At 38.8% G+C, this 22,520-nt stretch overlaps 1 protein-coding gene across 1 annotated transcript in view; it reads right to left on the bottom strand.

The window, feature by feature from the left end:
* PAPSS1 (3'-phosphoadenosine 5'-phosphosulfate synthase 1) overlaps positions 1 to 22,520 on the bottom strand; it is a 168,553-nt gene that overhangs the window by 24,526 nt on the left and 121,507 nt on the right. The gene's annotated exons all lie outside the window — the stretch shown is intronic.

Below are 22,520 nucleotides of genomic sequence, written 5' to 3'. Positions count from 1 at the left end.
ACCTCTCTAGAGTACTGAAGAGCAACACTGTCAGTCTGGAGACTAAGGTGCATCTCATCCAGGCTATGGTCTCCACAATTACTTGCTGTGCATCAGAGAGGTAGAAAATAACTTAGGATGATAGAAAGATCAAGGCCTTTGAGTTGTGGTGCTGGAGAACATTTTTGAACATACTGTGAACTGTCAGGAGAACAAACAGATCTGTCCTGGATAGAGTGAAATCAGGCTGCTCCCCAGAGGCAAGGATTTTGAAGTTCTGTCTTGCATACTTTGGGCACGTGGCCAGGAAGAACCAGTCCCTGGAGAAGGACATCATGCTTGGAAGGATAGAGAAAAAAGTGGAAGGATAGAAAGTTCAGGAGAGGAAGACCCAAGATGAGATAGATTGACTTAGATGATTGGAGAAATAGGATTAGATCTGTTGGAGATGATGAGATTGGCTCAAGATAGTGCAGGGTTCAGAGCTAATGCACACAGGATTACTATGAGCCATAGACAACTTGATGGCACATAATAACAACAACAACAGTAAAATAAATTCTTTGTTTTGGCCTATGTTTGGTCTTTGTTTGGCCTATGTTCTAGTATAAGTTTCAGGATCTCTTCTGACATCCATTTTGGTCTTTTCTTTCTTCCTCGCCTCTATAATGAAATTTTGCTTTCTTCATGAATGATATCCTTGAAGTCATCTGACAATTTATCTGTTCTTCAGGCACTAATGGCCAATCTGCAAATCTATTCCTAGTTTTTCAATTCACTTGGGATAGCTATAGAGGGCCTGTTGTGGTTTCCATTAATTGGTTTACATTTTCTCCAGCTCCAACTTGAACATGCACATGAACCTGCACATGATTTTCCAGTCAGCCTTGTTCTGACTGATATTGAGTTTCTTCTCCATCAACTCTTTCCACAGACTTAGTCAGTCTGATTCTTGCGTAGTCTATCATGTGACATCAATGTGTATAATCAAAGTTGATGTTTCTTTAAAAAGGTGTTTGCAATTAATAAATTATTGACTGTACAAAATTCATTTGATCTTCTGTCTCATTTGTCACCAAGTTTGTACTTTCTAACAACCAATCTTTCTTTGTCTCAAACTTTTACATTCCGGTCACCAAATATTGTTAATGTACCTACACTGCATTACCAATCAATTTCAGACTGCAAAAGTTGGTGTAAGTCCTCGATTTCTTCATTTTCAGCTTTAGTGGGTGGCTGTTGCACATACTTGAATAACAGGTGAATCAACAGGTCTGCCTTGTATGCTTAATGGATAATATCCTATGACCCACACCATCCTACTTCAGGATAGAACTTGAATGTTCTTTTTCACTTTGAATTCAGCAATATTCCTCTCCCATTTATTAATCCTAACATAACAGGTCATATGCATATGAATGTTTGATAGCCAATACTTGTCCATTGCAGCCCACTGATGCCTAAGAAGTCAATCTTCATGCATTTCATATCTTTTTGAGGATTCCTAATTTTCCTAGATTTGCACACTACGCATTCCATATTCCAATTACTATTGTTGTACAGACTATGCAAAAGGATTCTGTGTGAATCATAACAAATTACAGGTAACAGTGTGAAAAATGGGAATCCCAGAACACTGAATTACGATTATGCTAAACCTACATCCCCAAAGACTAAGAAACAGTTCTCCTTACAGGACAAAGGGATACTTCATGGTTTAAAATCAGGAAAGAGATGTGTCAGGGTTATAGCCTTTCCTCAGGTTAAGCAAATAATTTGACAATTTGGACTCTATGTAAAGAGTGAGACTTGAGAATTGGAAGAAGACTCTTCAATAACCTGCATTACGCAGATGACGAAAATTTATTTGCAACAAGTGAAAAATATTTGAAGTACTGGCTGCAGAAGATCAAGGACTTCAGTATGGAATACATCTCAGCATCAAGAACACAAAAATCCTCTCCAATATACATCATGATAGATGTAGAAAGAGTGAGGGTGCTAACTCATTTTACTTGGATCCACAATCAACATCCACGGCTGCTGTTATATGTCATTGAGTTGACTGCAACTCTGCAACCCTATCTATGCACAATGGCGCTGAAATTTGCCCTTTCCTGAGCCAATCTCACTGTCTCCATCACACCTGCCCCCATGACCCCAGTTATTTATTGTGTCAATGCATCTCATCCAGATAGCAGCAGTTAAAAAAAAATCAAAAGATGTTTTGTACTGGGAAAACCAGCTGTCAAGCTCTTCTCCAAAATGCTAAGGGATAATGATCCCAGTTTAAAGACTAAGGTGTACCAAGCCATGGGTCACAATATTTTCAAATGCTTCATATGCATGTGAAAGCTGTACAATGAAAAAGGAGCACAGAAGATCTACGCCTTTGAACTTTCGAATTGTGATGCTGGAGAAGAGTAGTAAATATCTACAAATGGACTGTCAAAATATCAAGCAAGTCTGTCTTGGAGGAAGTGTAACCAGGGTGCTTCTTAATGGTAAGGATGGTGAAATTTCATTCCACTTCCTTTGGGTATGTTGGCAGGAGAGGCCAGTCCTTGAAAAAAGACATCATGCTGGGAAAGGTGAAATAAAGGTCCTAGAAGGAAAGGAAGACCCTTAACAAGATGTACTGACAGAGAGACATGAGCATTCAGAGATCCGAAGTATGGCACAAGGTAGGGCAAGGAGTCAATCTGTTGGTCACAGAGTTTCAATGAGTCCTTGTCGACCTGATGGCATATATAGCAAAAGCAACAACAACAGTACAAGTTCATTGAGTTATATACACATTTAAAATCTGTACACTTTACAATTCCCAGGCTAAAAAAACTACAGGATAAAAATGGTTTATATTATATAAGTACTTCTACTAACTAGCATTAACAAAATTATGCACTTAATTTATTATAATCTAGGACATTAAAAATAAAACAAGATGTCAGCTGTGAGTAAACAGAGATATAACATCCAAAACTACTTTGGAAGTCTTTATCTTATATTAGGACTTACAGTTTAAAAACAAAAACTTGGCCTGCCTTGGAACTTTAGAACTTAAAGATCATCTCTAGTTCAACACAACTGAAGAGCCTGGTCAGTAAAAAGGAGAACAAGCCCATTCCCACAAAGTTAGTCTCTGTTCACTTCTAGTGTTAAGTCTCTATTATCTGTGATTTCCAGAACTATTACTACACTGGAACAAAGTATAACTGAAGACCTTACACATGAATAACCAAAACATTTTTACTGTTTCATTTTATTGTCTCTTGGTGGTTTCTCTTATAGGTAATTATATTTTTATAAATAAAGACTAAAAAGTGCAAAAAGTGCAAAGGCTACCCCACTCCCTACTTGAGTTGGTAATCCTGAGGGACTTCAACTTTCTACATTTTTTCCTAAAAGCTTACTTTTCGATATTATCTAACATAGACATTATTTTTACATTATTCAGAACTTCTACTATAAGGCATTTTATCTTACTCCACTGTCTTTACTCCCCACCTACTTGTACAATACAAATACAATATTTTTATTCTTTTGGTGAAACCAATCTTAATCTGGAAAGGGGGGGCTGTTTAACAGTATTTACCTTCTAGAATTGTTAAGAAAATGTAAGACTTGAAAGTATATGAGGACTTAGAAAAGTACACAGTACACAATCAATGTTAATCATTGTTATAGAGTAAACTGTGCCCTACAAAGAGACTGATTGAAGTCCTAACCACTAGTACCTACGTCTGTGATCTTGTTGGGGGGAAAAGGACGTATTCAATGCTGACACAAGGTCAAACTGCAGCGAGACATAATTCAGTGTGAGTGGTGTCCTACAGAAGAATAGAGACAAAGAAAAATAGCCAGATAAGATGCAGTCACACTGTTAAGGAGTTAAGGAGGGGCAGTAATGGTTCATTCTGTTTGTTGTTTTTGGCTTTTTTTCCCTATAGAGTCAGGACAGACCCATAGTTGACCCTCCAGTGGGTTTTCAGTAATCACATGGGAGATTACCCATCTTTCTCCTACAGAGCAGCTGGTAGTCTTGAACCGTGTGCCGTCAGGATTGCCGTGCAGCTTCTTACCACTCTTGTCACTCTTTTACAACTTTTGCCACCTTTTGCCACTATTTTACAATCCATTAAAGGTCCTTGGTGGCCTAGTGGTAAGAACTTGTGCTGCAACCTCAAAGGCACACAGTTCGAACTCACCAGAGGCTCTGTGGGAGGATGGGCAATCTCCTTCCAATGCAATTATGGCTTCTGAAAATCTACTAGAGAGTCAGTTATGGGTTGGTTCTGATTCAGAGGCAGAGAACGTCAAAAACAACTTATACCAGGTACGTACATTTTTATCAACATAGTTTTACAAGTGCAAAAGTCATCCTCTTCCTTACTAAAATTGGTTACACTGAGTGGCTCCTTGGGATAAAAAAGCACCATTTCTGTTGCAATTCACAGCCTCAGAAACCTGATGAAAGGTCGCTGTGAGTTAGAACCAACTTGATGGCAATGACGTGGGAGTCATTTCTTAGCCAATGGAGATCATTTCTTAGCTAATGTATCGCATGTAATGTCCTATCAATAAAGATTTGACTGTTTTGACACTGCTGAGCAGTTTCAGCGAAGATTTGGAGTAAAACAGACGAAGAAGGCTGGCGTGGTCAACTAGTTCTGAAAATCAGTCAATACAAACCCTATGGAAAACAACTGTCTAATCTCTAAACCACCATGGAGACGAAGCAATATCACGCAATCTTAAATTTCACCCAACTTGATGGCATCTAGTAACAACACAAGTAAAGAAATATCTGGGCTAACAGAAGCTGAGAGCAGCTAGAATGGATCTTGACGAGAGTCTCCAGAGAGAATATGGCTCTATACTGTTAATGTTGTTGCTGTTAGGCACCACTGCATCGAGTACAACTCACTGCAATCCTATGAACGTGAACAACAGATCTGAACCCTGTTCTAGCCTGAGCCATCATCAATATCTTTGACCAGTTGAGACCACTGCTGCAGTCACTGGTCAATCCATTTCACTGAGAATTTTCCTCTTTCACTAACTCGCCACCTTTCCAAGCATGATTTCCCTTTCCAAGGACCTTTTAGCAACATTTCCAAAGTAAATGGTCCTATAGACATGATGAATTTGAAGTACTGGCCACCAGAACTGTTAAGGGAGTAAACTGATACTCTTATAAGCCACCCAAAATTCATATTTTGTTTTTATACCTACTTCATCGTTATTGTTTCCTTTTTGTGTCTCTATTTTTCCCAGCTGTAATAACTGCCTTAACTTTTTTCCTGCTACCTTAGTTCTCCACACACCCATCTTTCTTTAGCTTTCTTTCTCAGCACACTGATGGAACTAGAAAAGCATCCCTTGGAACAAGATGCGGTCATCAGGCTAAGTTCTGATCAAAAGAAGGAAAGCCACATAGAAAGCTCTCTCCTGGTGGCCTGGTCCTCTGTGTGCTGTGCTGCTAACCAAAACACCTGCAACTCTGGAAGCTCAAATCCACCAGCTGCTTTCAGGGAGAAGAGATGGGTAATTTTCTGTTAAATTCACAGCCTCAAACACCTAGTGGAAGGTCACTATAAACTGGAACCAAATCTGTGGTACTGAGTTTCAGAAGTTGTTGTTCTCTTTTTTTTATGTTATAAAAGATTCATCTTTATTCTTTGTTTCATTTCCTTTTTTTAAAAAATGTTATACTGGTTTATATTAGAAGGAAGAGTGGTATCCACTTCCTAAACAACATGCCTCTGGAAACTCTATGAACTCTGATAAATGATGATAGTTATAGAAAGGCTTCAGGCCGTTTTTGTTCATGGGCTCGCTATGAGTTTTGGTCGACTCTAGAGCAATCAACAATACCACCACCACTCTGGTTTATTTACAAAGTTTGTAGACACTGTTTTTCACACCAGATCTTTCCCATTTCCTTCACCTCCACCTACCTCTCTACCTGTCAAATTGTGAGACCCTATGATTACTGCCATCCTCCCCCATTCCTCAGCCCTCTGCTCCCACTCCCCCCCCCCCCGTTCCTCATACTCATTCTACAATAATGGTCTTATATTTGTCCTTATGGGACTCAGTTCACTTAGCATAATGTTCTCCAATCCCGCCCAATTTAGGCAGTAATTTACAAAATCATTGCTCCTGTAAGCTGTGTAGTATTCCAGCATGTGAATGTACCTTAATTTCTCAATCCATTCCATTGAGTTTGAGAAGATTTTGAAAGATGTTTTTTGAGAGTCCTAGCTCTCACTGAAGTCCTATATCTTTTACTATACCCTTGAGACTGCTTATACTAACTCTAATAGTTTTGTATGAACAAGATAACAAAGCACAATGTTAACAGACCTTTGTACACACTTATGTTAATCATCCTTGCACCCACCCTCAGATTCAACTCTTAATCAAATTCTTCTCATTCCCTTCTGCTCCTAAACAGCAGATACACAAGATACCCTTTCTTTCTTTTTTTTTTTTTTTGTTAAGCCGAATTAACAAAGTTTATTTCTAGTTCGAACCCGGGCTCCCGCGTGCAGCATCCAGCCAAAAGATACCCTTTCTACTTCCAAACCTGGCCTTTTTATCAAGAGGTCAGTCAATATTTCACCAGCTTTGCAACTGTAAACTGCAACTGCATTTAAATGGAAAGTGTTTTCTGTCTCAAGCAAATTCAACTTTACTTTCACTGGCTGTGTTAAAAAGCCAATGTTCTTCAACCTGGATGAAGCCCATAAAAACTAACTGCCTTACTAGGGGTCACAGAGCCTATTAGTGGCAGTGACCAGTTTTAATTTTGTGTTTTTTAAAACATGTCAAAGAGTTACATTCTCACAGAGTCCCTTTTCAGCAGGAAGTAGCTAAGAGAATACGCCATCCCCTTTTCCTTATGAATCAGGGTGAAGTCTCTCTCAGGGAGGAGTGATAGGGAATGGCAAAGGACACACTGACAAAGGAGATTAATCGGAACTGGTTTTGACAAGCACTGTGGCAATGGGATAATTAAAACAGACTTTCAAGGAAAAAAAAGAGGGGAATGAACTGGGGGGGGGGGAGAAAAAATAGTGCAACAATGAATGAACTGAAATCCAAAATCTCTGTAAATGTTCATTAAAATTAATAAAATAAAAATTTTTTTAAAAGATTACAGAGAAAATTAAATACAAACACAATAAATACAAAGCCATCATTCTCCTGCAAGTGTTTTAACTGATTTTAATTAAAAGCAAGGGATAAAATTGGAGCTGTTCTCCTCCTCCTGTGCGGACAGGCAATGCTGGAGCAGCAAAGACACATCAACTGAACCATGAGCTATAAAACTAATAGTTAAAGTTAACTTAGAATAGTGTCATTTCCCACACAAACAAGATATTTAGATAGAGGGCATTCATCATATATTTTCCAGTGTTCTTCCTCTGACATTTGGTAAATAGGAAGATTTGTGGGACCAATACAGCCTCTCATAACTCTCTTGACCAAAACTTGTCCAATAATTAAGAAAAACAATTAAAACTGCAGAACCACTGTGATTTAGCAAATCTGTGGAAAGATGTAGTATTGACTGACAAGAGAACAAAGAAGACTGTGTTGGAGAAAGTTCAAGCGGCAGGGTGCTCCTAAGAGGTGAAGATGCTGAAGCTCCATCATCCTTCGGGCATGCTGTCAAGATAGGCCAGTCCTTCAGAAAAAATGGCTTCATGCTGGGAAAGATGGAGGGTCAGAGAGTAAGAGGAAGACTTACCAAGATGGGAAGGTGGAGGTCAGAGAAAGCAAGAAAGACCCTCAAAAGACAAGAGTGTGTTTAATGATGGACTGGAGCCTTTTGGAGACAGTGAGGACGGCACAGGATAAGGAAAGGGTAAGATTTGTTGATTATGATTAACAAATACATCTGTCTTGGAAAGAGTGAAACCAAATTTCCCCTTGGAGGCTAGGATTTTAAAGCTAAGTCTCACATACATTGGGCATGTAGCCAGGAGGGACCGGTCATTGGAGAAGGACTTCATGCTCAGAAGGGTGGAAGAACAGAGCATGACAAGAAGACCTCAGATGAGATGGATTGATGCAGTAACTTGGACAAAAGAGGTAGGTATGTAGGAGTCAGTGAGACTAGCACAGGACAGGGTAGACTTCAGGGCTGTTGTACATAGGGTCTCCATGAGTCTCAGGTGACTTGATGGCATTATAAAAATAACAACATGATTTAAGTCTACTCAATAGCCTCTAACAACAACAACATGGAAAGATAAAGCTTTTACTGATTTGTAATCTTACATATATTTATCACTGTCTTTGGACTCAGGCAGACATTTACAGATGAAAGTCTGGTGGTTCATTTTTAGTTTTCCCTCAGCATCTGCCAATTAATAACTATTTCTTCACTCCTACAACTGTTTGGTGATTTTTACCCTAGGAGACAATTAGCAATGTTACTGAATGGTTCCCCAATGGGTATAGTCCAAGGTTTTTTATTGTGGTTTAAATGAAAGTTTACAGAGAAGTTTGATTTTCATCCATTCATATACATTTTCATCCCTTGCCCCTCCCGCAGTTCACTAAAAAAAAAAATTCATCCATTGTTGCACAATTCTCTCCCTCCCCCTCCCCTAGTCCACTTTGCAACGCACCTCATTCTGGACTGTTGTCATACATATAAGGCCTAATCACATATTCTTTTTAAGCAGGTCTTTCCCTCATCTGTTCCAATGCAGTGTCCAATGTTTTACTAGACATAATTGAGCCAAAGTAAATTTTTCCAAGATGCTTGGTAAAAATCAACTTAAAAGCTATTGAAAAGCTACCGTGCTTTAATCAAGAGACTGCAATAGGGTTGTGTATCTGGTTAAGAACACAGAATTTTTAGAGTCAAACTGCTTTACACTGGAATCCTGGCTTTGCCCTTGACTGATTAAGTGCCTTTAGGCAGATTCCTTTTCTAAGCCTCAATTTATTAACTTATAAAAACAAAAGTGATAACGCCTAACATATACCAGGAATGTTAAAAGCACTTATGATAGTCATTGGCCCTCAATAAAGGGCAGTTATAACCACTGTTACTGTTCTACTTACTTGTGAACCATTTCCCTACAATTATAACTTGTATTCATGTCAGTCCTTTTCTGAAAAGGATGGCATGCTGCCTGGAAGAGGACCACTGGGGACCACCAGGAGCTGCCCATTTATCCTCCCAACAGACTGAGATCAACATGTGTAATTTATATTTTTATGCCCATTTCCTAGCATGGTGTCTGGAAATGTTAGAAAGCATCCTAGTAATCTTCTAAGAATCTACAAATGGTCATCCTAACAGTTACTGATTTATCTATAGCTATGTATCACATTTAAAAAAAAAAGAACCGCTTTGTTGTTTTCTCTGTTGATAATTTTATTCACGCATGGCAAGCACTGCCTTGAACAAGTGTCTTCTTCCCTGCCCTACTATTCCTTGATGACAGAAACCACCATGATCCAGAAAGTGAAACACAAGATCCTTGCTTTCCTACTCTTTCTTGTCAGAAGACACGGATCTGATCAAGTAAATGTGTTCTTTGGGAATGTCTGCTGGGAGGATTCTGAAAAACTTTTTCTCCTAAGAAATCATTTTAATTCTATTGAACTCTAGATTTCTGGGTCTAATAGAGTTGCACTGACCCATAAAGCCATTTGCCCTAAGGTATCCTTTTGAACCTTGAATCATTTAAAAACTGTTTCCCTAAAGTCACCTGTAAATAAATTTCACACACACACACACACCACACACACACAACCAAATAAAAGCAATTTGTGCTTGTTATGGTATGGCATCAATTAAATCGTGACACATAGCAACCCTACGAATAATGGATCTGAACCTTGCCATATCTTGTGCCATTCACATCATTATTTTTCTTTCCATTTATCCTTTCTGAGATTTACTGAGATCCTTAAATTTGTAAGCTGTTCTTTTATTCAATTTGGAGAAGTATTCAACTAACATCCTCTAATTTTTCTGGAACTCCAGTTATACATTTGTTATATAACTGAATAATGATCCCAAATCATGGAAGCTCTGTTTACCTTTTTACCATCTATTTTCTTTTTAAAAAATACTTTGTATTGATATAATTTATGTCCCAAGAGCCTTTCTTTTTACCAGTTATTCTGGTTTTAAGTCTGTTTCTCACTCCACTAAGTGTTTTTATTTCAGGTTGAAGAATAAGGTATCCCTGATTCAGAATATGATATTTACATTCATTTGCCAGGCATCAGAGAGCTGGCAGTGAAAAAGGATGACAGAAGAAGAACTGATGCCTTTGAACTGTGGTTTTGGAGAAAAGCACCAAGTATCCTACGGACTTCCCAAAATACAGACATGTCTCAGGAAAAGTGCAGAGGGCTCACTGAAGACAAAGATGGCCTCTCACATATTTTGGGCCTATTACTAGGAGGTTATTCCTTGGTGAGGGACATCATGGTTGGAAAGGTAGAGGGTCAGTGAAAGAGAGGTAGATCCTCAACAAGATGAACTGACACAGTGACACAACAATGGGCTTAAGTGTGTCAGAGATGAGGGGCCTGACACAGGACAGGATTCAGATCTTTTGTTCACAGGGTCACTATGAGTCATACTCAATGGCACCTAACAACATTTACTAATTCCAGAATCAACGTTCAGTAAGAGCTTTATTCTAAACACTAAATCACATTTTTTTTTTACTTCTTCATATGCCAAGTCTGAATTGTTTTCCTTTAAAGACTATTAAGAGCTTGGTATTAGCTGGCAGTTCTTATCTTTAATTGGGCTTTACTGGGCAGATCCAACTAACTCTTTGTGCCAATGGTCAATCTGTTTCTGCAAGGGATGATGGAATATTTCCTGAGATGATGGTAGAGTGTTTTATTAAAATTATTACGATAGGAGAAACAATGAAAGGCTGGTTAAAGTTCACAAAAAATATTCACAAAATCCAAGACTTCCACAACACTCAACTTTATAAAAGTTTTCTTAAAGCAACATTTTTATAATTTATTCTCTTTTCTATTTTATTGGCCTTAAACTAAAACATGAATATATTTTATGGCAACTTTTTCAAGTTTAAGTGTATTGCCTCATTTGGTAGCAAAATCTGATCAAAACAAGCATGAATTTATGGCCTTTCCTGATCTCAGTCAATATTCAAAAGCATCTGCTTTACTACATGCGCTTAAGACTGGGGCAGATATACTGGGGGAATTAAATAATACATGGTCAGAGGTACTATTAAAACTTGGAGTCTACGGACTGAGCACAAATCTTAAGAAGCAATGTCCCATTAGGTTGTTAAAGAGTTGCTGGTGATATTTATAGGGAGTTCTGGTGGTAGAGTCAACAGGGGGGTTTGCTGCTAACCTTCTGGCAGTCTGGATCCACCAGTAGTAGCTCTGCATGAGAATGGTGGACAATGTCCTACTGTGCAATTTATAGCCGTGGAAAATGTGTCGGAGGGCCACTTATGAGTCCGTTCCAACCTGAGGGCACTGTGCATTGAGGAGTGGAGTGGGGTGGTGTTTATATGGAGGGACAAGTTCAAGTTTTAACAAAGACTATACTTCTTGCTCTAGACAGTGGTGTGAAGTATGGACTAATTAAACAAATAAACCAGCATCCAAGTGGCAATACATTCCCACTCTCTCTGAGAATAGCTGATTGCTTCTACTAAGGAGTCATTTAACAATGAATGAATAACTTCCATGGCACAGACAAATCCTTAACTCCAACTATGTGTTTTCCAAAAAGTTCAACTTTATCATCTAAAACTTCAGGATACAGTTAGTACAAGAATGCTAAGAGTTAGCTATATATGGCCACACTTCAAAATATACCTTACTTTTAGCACTTGTATGTGAATAGGTCTTGAAAGCAATTTTGTCCTATATCAGAATTTTTAAAGAAAAATTTTTCATAGATAAACTTTTCTTTTTAGTTTTGAGAAGGAACAAATACCATTTCTTACACAGCCAATTAATACTCCACAAAATAAAAATGTATGCACACAATACATTTTTAGATCAGAAAAGTAACTCTATTTCCACACCCTCTCTCTGCCCTCACAATTCCTAAACTGGAATTTAGGAATCAAGCCATTAAATATTTACTGACTGGAAAATCATGAACATCCTGTTGATAACCAAACAGGCTTAACAGCTGCTCATGGTTCTGAAAAGTATTTGTGCTAGAGAAACAAATCTGGTCCTAATGCCTTCTAAATGACCTACAGAAAATGATTAAAGGAAGAGTCATTGTTTTGATTTTATTATTATTAGTTGGCAAGTGATTATTACTGGCAAAGTTTGTCCTGATGTCACTGGAAAAGCTACAAAAAATGAGGTTTCTTTTCTTCCTTTGCGACAAAATAATTAATTGTTCATTTAAGGCTATGAACGTGCCAAATAAGTCAAATGCTTAAGTGAAGCACTTAAGAAGAAGAAATGGATAGTTTTTATAAACCTTTCAATCTAATAGTTTTAATCCTACTAGGTCATGAACATGAAAACATTTAATGGCTTAAAATATAAAGATGTTTACTAGAATTCCTGAAGTTTATCCTTTAAAGTTCAGATGTTTAAAATTCCTTGATCTAATGCTTCCTGAAAAGAACCACCCTCTTTGTTCATTATCTGTACTCTTAGCAGAGATCTATAAGCAGATATAACTTAATTTGGTAGCCTAGTGGTAGAATGTTGCACTGCAACCCAAAGACACATGGTTTGAATCTACCAACAGCTCTGCAGGATAAAAATGAGCAATCTCTTCCCATGCGATTTACTGCCTTCAAAACCTGCTGGAGGGTCAGCTATGAGTTAGTTCCAACTTGATGGTACATAACAACAACAGCAGTCCTAGAAAACCTAGAAGCTCTTATAGACTTCTTTCACTATGCTCCTTAGTGGCTCCATGGTCACAGTGAATCCTCGTGAAAAGAGCACAGGCTATGAAGTGTGGCTTGAATTCAGTTCCCATTCCACGTCTTGCTGGTTTCAAGACCATAGGTAAGTGACATGGTGTCTCGACAGTAATGCCATTGATAAAATGATGATAGACTGTATCTCACCAAGTTATTATGGGGAAGAGATTACATAATGTCTGCAAAGCTTCTGTTCTCTGTTGTGATATATCAGCAGGCCTCAAAGAAGGGCTTTGCTTTGTTTAAGGTTTTTCATTTGTTCTACATGTTATCAAAGTCCAATGAAGATTCTAAATCAGAACTTGAACGCCAATAGGGGTGAATCATTAGGAGTAGTCCATCCCAGACCTTCTGACATATAATCTCAACTCTACTACTTTACAAAGCAGTACTGAGGGGTCCACAGTTCTCTTAATGTGAAGGTAGCATCCTAGAGGTGTTATAAACTGGCAGCAAAAATGTTCATTATTGTTCTACGACAGCAAAAAATATTATTTGCTATAGAAAAGCAGCATGTTAAGTGATTGACTCCTCACAGCAACAACGAAGACATGACTAATACCACGAGGCAAGCACATGTATTCCTCACTTTTCAAAAATTCACTTTACACCATTTTGCTTTCACAAAAAAGAGTATTAGTACCTGTTTTCATTAAATGAAATAAGTATGGAGATTTCTTTTTTGTTTGTTTTATTTCTTTAAAAAAGCTACCCAGAACAAAATTAGTGTTCAACACTTGTACAGTGAGCTGTTAAAAATCAGCATACACCCTAAGCAGCCAGGCTGCTGTCATCAAGCTCCTTCCCTGGAAATGAGACTGTATATACATGATTTGTACTTTATATGAGGAAATACGCCAAAACAAAGCAAAGATATTACCATCAAATGGCCCCCAACTCAGAGAAACTCAACAAGAGAGAGCAGATCCGCCCCACAAGGCTTTCCAAAGCTGCAAATATTTACAGAAGCAGATTGTTAGGTCACATCTTTCTTTCACAGAGCTGCTGACTTCTCAGTATGCTGTTTGACTTTCAGCAGCTGAGTGCTTGACCACCATCATATCATTCTTACTTTATGCATTACTGTTATTTTAGATTATATGTGTTATTTGATATGATTTGGTAGATTTTGTGTGTGTGTGTGTGTGTGTAAGAATACTACAAACTTTTCCGATATAAATTAATGGTAATTGTTTAGCTATCATTTCACTTCAGAAAGTTTTCACAGGCACACTCTACTTTTGGATAGTAGGGGAAATTTGTATCTATTAAGAATGCAAAGAGAAAAATAGAGATTATAAATGGTTATTACAACTCATAACTCTTTGCTACAATAAATAGTGCAGCCACTATATTAGAGACCATGCCATTATTCAATAAAATAGGCTACCATCATATTTTATAAGGAGTTCGACGGCAGGGTGCATAATGTCTCCAGCTGGTAACTGAAAGACTGACAGTTTGAATTCATCAGTCTCTCAGTGGGAAAAACATGGGTAGTCCTCTCCCATAAAGGTTTACAGCCTCTGAAATTGATCGAAGGTCAGGATGAGGTAGTGTGTTATCATATTTGTGGAATTTATCTTTCAATATGACTTTTCCAGGCATTATTTGACTTTGTTACATAGATGAGCAGGAATATGCAAATGGGATGTGTTAGTGTATCCACAAGGAGATTGGCTATCTCACAAGGGGCTATTTCACAAGATTGGCTATTTCACAAGGGGATAGGTTAGTCTCAACAATCTACAGGGAGTTGGCCAGTCTCGCCAATTAATTAAAAAGCACTAGTTGCAGAGACAGACGTTCTCACACCATTGAAGAAAAAGTTAAGACACAATTCCTGCTCCAACTACACCTATGGCAGCAACACCTATTGCTGAAATGGAAATCTGACACAAGATGAGATCTTGGGAAAGAAGAAGAGCCAATACTGGCAGAACTGAGAACTTTATTACACATTTAGAGTACAGAAGCCAATATAAGCAGTACTGAGAACTTGGGAACACTGGCCAAAAAGCTGTAAGGATAAGGTGCCTGCATGTACATTTTGAGAGCTTTCTAAACAGTATTCTGTTATTAATCTGAATTATAACCTTTTGACTTCCCCTGTATGGTCCTTTTTGGTCTTTGGGCTCTCACACTGGGTTTTAGACTCAACAAAGAAGTAAGATTGGTGTTGAGATGAATAGAAAGAGGTATGGGAGCATGGGGGACATGTCTAACCCCATAGGAATTGGTTTTATGTTATTGATACTGTTGATGGGGACAGTTCCTCTTTGTGAAGCAGATAAAGGTCAGATATGGCTATCCCCATATGGTCCTTACTCTTTTTATAATATTCTATACAGGCATGGTCTTTGCAATCACTTGTTATGAGTCAGAGAGTTGGACAATGACTAGGGAGGATAGAAGGAGAATTGATGCCTTGGAGCTGTGGTGCTGGAGAAGAGTATTGAGAGTACCATGGACTGCTAAGAAAACAAACAAGTTCATCCTGGAGATAGTTAAACCTGGCGGCTCCTTAGAGGCAATGATTCTGAGGCTTCGTCTGACATACAATAGATATGGACCAGTCCTTGGAGAGGGACATCATGCTTGGGAGGGTGGAGGGACAGTGCAGAAGAGGAAGGCCCTCTATCAGGTGGACTGATTTAGTGACTGGGGAAATTGGGATAGGTGTACCAGAGACAGTGAGATTGGCACAGGACAGAGCAGAGTTTAGGGCTGTTGTACATAGGGTTGCTATGAATCACAAGTGACTCGACAGCACATAACAGCAATAACAACAACAACACATTATAGAGTGTCTGACTAAATAGACACTGCTAAAAATAATCAAAATGAGAAAGGTGTTGTTAAAGTATTGGTATGGAAATACACTGATAGTGGACACTTACAATGGTACAACTACACCTGCGAACAGACTGGCAGCATCTACTCAAGTGGACCAGATGTATACCCAGTCATTCAGCAAGTCTACTTCTAGATATATAACCAACAGAAACATTCATCAAAAGGTATGCATTGGAGAATGAGCACTCTCCATTGTTTGTGGAGAGATGGGACTGAGACGTCCCTGAGGTTACAGGGCCCTCCATCTAGGGTTCCTTGCCTCCAAAGGTGTGGGGCCATCCAGGGGCCCCAAAAGGATAAAAGACTTTAGGATATAGAACTACAAGCAGAGAAAAGAATTTTCTCAGGTCTCTACGAGCGAGAGGACTGACTTGAGAACCTCTGCAAAGAAGCTGCTTGAGCTGAGTGTCCTGATCTCCTGCCACACCAGAGACAAAGGAAGACACTAGGCTAAGCTGCAGGAGAAAAGGTGAGGGAGGTGAGGCTCTGTGCCCAGAGCAAGGACTCTCTGTTGCTTGTGGGGGATGGGACTCGGGTTTTCACGGGTTTATAGGTCCTTTCATTTGGGGATTCTTGCCTCTGTGGCAGCAGGGCGATCCCAGGGGCCAAAAAGGACAACAAACATTGGAATCTAGAGCTACAAAGAAAGACTCTTCTCAGCTCTCTGGGTGAGGCAAGGCTGACTTGAGAGTCCCTGCACATAAGCTGCTTAAACTGGAGGCCCTGGTCTCTAATCTCATAGGACTCCAGGGATAAAGACATTAACCTCCAAAAGAAAAGATGTATGAGAAACTGAGTGAGTAGAGCACTCAGTCTCACACTACTCAGCCACTTCATACGTGAAAGAAGACTATAAAGTTGGTGACAGTGGACTGCATCAAGGCGAGATTCCTACCAGGCTGGAGTGCAGAACAGAGAGAACCTTAAGGAGTTTAGGAAAGGCAAATTTCCCCAGAAAAGAATTCCAGTAGAGTGAATAGCTCACCCCATAAACGGAACACTTTAACTTGGCAACTAATCAGTAACATCACAAAGACAAGAACCAAGAACTTTACAGACATAAGAGAAACAGCCTAACAATCAAGAAAAACTTTACATAATGTTAAGAAAGCAGCAGGCAGCTTCAAACACTATGAAAAAAACAAATTAAGCCTTCTTCAAATAAAGTAGAGAATATGAAGATAGCATGAATACCTAGAGTCAAGAAGGCAGATGATTTATGTTGATATGGAGACATTCAAACAGCTATGAATGAAAATAGAAGTAACAGAAGAAACAATGGAAGCCATAAATAAAAGGAATAATCAAGAGGTAGAAAAAATATATTAAAAATGTAAATGAGGAATAGTGTGAAACACAATTTATATAAATTTTGTAAGCAAACCAATTTAAAAAATAATGTAAAATAGAATGTTTATGAATGATTGTATCAAATACAATGTAAAGAAAAGACTGTATAAAACACAATGTATATAAATAAAACATAATGTAAAGGAATTATATGAAAACCAATAAAAATATTTTTTTAAAAATGTATGGAGTAATATCACATAAGCACTATTTTCAACATAAAAACTAGGAAAAGCACTATTTTCCAACATAAAAACTAGGAAACTCTACTGGGGATGAATAATCTACAAAAATACAAAACCATATGAGAGTGAATTTCATAAACCTAATGTTAGTCAAGACAGCCAGATACAGAAAGGCTATCTGCATTCTAAGATTTCATTGATAAAATATACAGGAGTCGGTCATATGTACCACCTAGTCCTCGCCTTCAAAAATGAAGACTTATTTCCCCAGTTTCTAGTAGCAATGCCACCCAAATCTTTGGCTCCCAGTCCTCTTTAAAAACTTGTCTTTGCTGAAAAGCAGGGTCTTGCCTAAAAAATACCCTCTTCCATGGGCAGCCAGGCCATGATTTTTCCAGTCACTTGCTATGCTGCTCAGAGATGGACAAGGAATAAGACTGAGAGGAAAAGAACGGATGCCTTTGAACTGTTGAAGAAGAGTACTGACTATCCCATGGACTGCCAAAAGAACAACCAATATATCTTGGAGAAAGTATAGCTGGAGTGCTCCCTGTAGGCAAAAATGATAAAGCTTTCTCTCACACTTTTTGAGAATGTTGCTGGGAAAGGCTATTCTTTGGAAAGGGAAATCATGCTTGGAGAGGTAGTGGGTTAGTGAAAGAGAGGCAAATCCTCAACCAGGTGGACTGACACAGTGACTACAGCAATGGGCTCGAGTGTGTCAGAGATTGTGAGCCTGGCACAGAATAGTACAGGGTTCAGATCTGTTGTTCACAGTCACTATGGGCCTTTCTCAACTCAATGGCACCTAACAACAACTGGGAAGCCAGTGACCAGTTAACATGGGCATAAGACAGACAGTCTGTTTCTCACATAATTTACAACTCTAAAGGGCCTTTCCAGAACTTCTCATGGGGCCAACCGAGGTTTCCACTGAGAATGCATGCAGCTCAACTTCTTTTTTTGTCCAATCCTCAGGCAATATAGTCTCAAGAACATTCTAAAATAAATGTCTTGAACCCTAATCTCAGTCTCAAAACCTGCTTTCCATGCTATCTAACCTTCAACAGAAGTAAAATTCTTTCAGAAGTCAGTAAAGTGAAGACTAACGCAGGGAGATTAGGTAGTGAGTACAAGGGGACAGGAAGAAGAACTTCTGATGTGCTGTAATGGTCTGTTGTTTGGATCCAGGTGTTCACTATATATTGTTGTTATGTGCTGTCAAGTCAACTACCACTCAGCGATCCTATGAACAATGGTTTTGAACCTTGCCCTGTCCTTAGTCAACCCTGCTGTCTCTGATACACCAGATCCCATCGCCACAGTCACTGTGTCACTCCATGTCATCTCCTTTTAATCTAAATGTACCCATATGAAATGTGTACTTTTTCTATACATTATACTATAAAATGAAGCAAAGCATGGTTCAAAACTGGGAAGGGTGTATGTCAGGGATGTGTCCTATATCCATATCTTTTCAGTCTATATGTAGAACAGTTTATCCAGGAGGCTGGGCTCTATGAAGAGAAATGTGGCAACAGGATTGGAGGAAGATTCATCAACAACCTGCGTTATACAGATGACACAACCCTGCTTGCTGAAACTGAGGAGGACCTGAAGCACCTGCTACAGAAGATCAAGGACTGAAGCCTTCAATATGGTCTGAGGCTCAATATCAAGAAAATGAAGATTCTCACCACTGGGCCGATTGGCAGAATCATAATTGATGGTGAAGAGATTGAGATTGTTCACAGCTTTAGTTTGCTTGGTTCCACAGTCAACACTCTTGGCACCAGCAGCCAGGAAATTAAAACACGTATTGCGATGGGAAAGTCTGCTGTTAGAGACCTCTCTAAGTACTAAAGAGTAATGATATCAGTCTGGAGACTAGGGTGCGCCTGATACAGGCCATGGTCTTTGCAATCTCTTGCTATGTCTCAGAAAACTGGACAAAGACTAGGGATGATGGAAAGAGAACTGATACCTTTGAGCTGTGGTGTTGAAGAAAAGTTTTGAATATACCATCGACTGCTAAGAGAACAAACAGGTTCACCCTGGAGAGGGTTAAATCAGGCTGCTCCCTGGAGGCAAGGATTCTGAAGCTTCACTGATACACTTTGGACAAATTACAAGGAGGGACCAGCCCCTGGAGAGGGATGTCATGCTTGGGAGTGTGGAGGCACATCAAGGGAGAGGAAGACCCTCTATGAGATTAATTGATTCAATGACCAGGGTAATGGAGGTAGGTGTATCGGAGAGAGAGATTGGCAGAAGATAGAGCGGGGTTTAGGACTGTTTTACAGTGTCACTATGAGTAGCAGGCAACTCAATGGAACATAACAACAACAACAGAAAAGTGGGCCAAACCAACATAAGATGTTCTGAGGGGGAAATATGGAGTGGTCTGCTTCCACAAAGAAGCCTTGAAAAGCCAGTGGGGCAATTCTCCTCTCTCCTAAAGGATAGCTAGGACTTAGAATTGACTGGACAGCAGTGGGGTGGAGGGAAATATGAAGTGAAAAGAAACAAAGATAAGAACATAACACTGACAAACTGAAAAGCAACAAGAACAGGAGAGACTTTTGAACAACATTTGGTACTTTGAATAGCCATGGATTGTGTACTTCCAAACAGCCCAGAGAAGTATAAAGAATTCTGAGCTGAGATTATAAACCAGCCACGGAGAATCAGGCAGAGGCAAGCCCGGACTCCTCCACAAGTATCTCTCAATTTTTACTAGACCAAGCAATTCCTTGGGGGTAACGATCAGACTGGAGTCAGTGGCTGAAGAAGAGCCTACCAGAGCCAGCACATCAACAAGTCAGCTTCCAATGAAAAGGGGAAGCCAAAATGCAAGAGTCTCAAACGTCCCTGTAGATACTTTCATTTTCAATCTTCCTTAAGAAATACATCTGGCTTTTAAGTCAGAAAGTATAAAAGCTGTTCTAATTTAAATAAGAAGCATGCCTGAATTTTTGTGACACCCTCCCAACATCAATCAAAATAGCTACTTATTTTTCCATGTCACAATAGCTACTTGTTTTTATTATATATTTTCTCCAATCATCACCTTTTTAAAAGCAACTTTTAGTTTATATACTTCATAAAATTTTATCTATAAGAGAAATAAGGAGAGTGAACTCCTTCCCTTGTCTGTCTGACCCTTTATCATCATAAACCTATCTGTATCATCAGTGGCTGCTCTCTCTACCAAACTCTACCTTGTAATGACAGGGATTTAGGCCAAACCAGCCCAGAAAGTGGGTCCAAAAATGTGAATCCAGACCTCAGCTCTTCCACATAACCATTTCTCTCATTCCCAATTGCCCAGATCTGGGGCTGGGAGTGTTAACTGCAAGTTTGAAAACATAACTTCCTCCACTTGGGACCACCTGGTCCCTTCTCTCTTATACTCCTCATCTACCCTTAAGCTATATGAGAGCACACAAGTTAAAGGAAAGGCAAACTCTAGTCTCTGCTGTTCTTACCATCCATCGCTATGAGTTACACACTTCAGGGAAACGGTATCTTTAATCAAGCAGATAAAAAAGGATACAAACAAAGGTCTGATAAGGGTCTTGGTGCAAAGTATCCTTGTCCACAGGAGACATGCATACTCTTCCAAGAACAAAATAGGCTCAATAATTACCTAAAAGGAGTTACACACTTCAGGGAAACAGTATCTTTAATCAAGCAGATAAAAAAGGATACAAACAAAGGTCTGATAAGGGTCTTGGTGCAAAGTATCCTTGTCCACAGGAGACATGCATACTCTTCCAAGAACAAAATAGGCTCAATAATTACCTAAAAGGAGTTACACACTTCAGGGAAACAGTATCTTTAATTAAGCAGATAAAAAAGGATACAAACAAAGGTCTGATAAGGGTCTTGGTGCAAAGTATCCTTGTCCACAGGAGACATGCATACTCTTCCAAGAACAAAATGCTAGCCTTCTTCAACCCAGAAGAGTTACTACACTCAATGTTCAAAGTATTCCAAACCCTAACCTGGTCTCATTACGAGGCCATGATCAATCACATCCTGACTCAGGAGATGCTCCCAGAATTGGTGCTCTAGATGTTCCTCTGTCCCTGTGGCACTTATCAGCTTCACCAGATGGTCATCACCATGCTTCATGTAACTTAATGAACATCAAGTCCCCAATTGATTTGGCTCTCAGAAGCCCAAAACAAAGGGGCAAAATTGCTTTCTGCATCCCACACTATTCCTGACCCTAAACTGGTCCACACTCACAATAAAAACCATTCACTCTTAAAAAAGAAAGATTTCACAGCGAAAGTGTCCTTCAAATACAGTAACACTATCAACAAAACAGAAAACTGGAAAATTATTGGAATGAAAAATCTACTTTAATCCAAAATAATTTGTTTTTCTTTGAGATGCAAGAACTAGAGGCCTCTAGTAAACCAAAGAGCTAACATTGGCTAATTTTTATGAGTATTTATACAGACAGAGGAAAAGATGAGGTTTTACTTAATGTGGAAACCCCAATACAAGTTTCTTAGGATGGGTCCAAAAGAAGTGTCAAATACAATTTTTCAGTTTGATTTGTTCCTTTGTTTTCTTGGAAAGAAAGAAAGAAAGAAGAAGCAGTACACAACTCCACAATTAAGCTCCAATAAAAGTGGATTTGATCCCAAAACGTCAAATGTACTTGGATTCCTGTTTCAACTTTTTAAGTAAGACACGCCGACTGTGTAAAATTAAAAAGTGCAGCAATGAATGAATGAAAATCCAAAATCTCTGTAAATGTTTATTAAAATTAATGAAAATGAAAAAACAAAAGGTTCTTTTTTGCCTTTCAGATAAATCTCACTTAGATAGATTATTGTTTAGATTAAACACAATGAAATAATAATTCTTTATCTTGAAAAGAAGAATCTAGATAGGAATTTCCCACTCACAGTTCCTCAGGGCATTCATTCCTTTATTCAATTATTGAAAGCCTACTCTGCCTTGAAGTTAAAATCTAATTAAGTCCTCTTTATATATATGGATATAAAAAGATTCCCAAACATCTCTTCTGACCTTCTCTTTTTAAGTAGAAATCCAGAACTCCCCAAAGATCAAGAAACCAATTTTACTTCCTGCTTCTATTATACTCTAGTCTTTCACAAAGGAAGAATGTCACCTCAATTATTTTTCTTCTTAAGATACCATTCTTTTCTGTCCACTAAAACGCCTTAAG

Source organism: Elephantulus edwardii, unplaced genomic scaffold, assembly GCF_000299155.1.
Source record: "Elephantulus edwardii isolate Elephantulus edwardi_28Jun2011 unplaced genomic scaffold, EleEdw1.0 scaffold00012, whole genome shotgun sequence".
In the NCBI taxonomy this organism is placed as follows: Eukaryota; Metazoa; Chordata; class Mammalia; order Macroscelidea; family Macroscelididae; genus Elephantulus; species Elephantulus edwardii.
The sequence above is the reverse complement of the archived record's forward strand: the minus strand, read 5'-3'. Positions and strand labels throughout refer to the sequence as shown.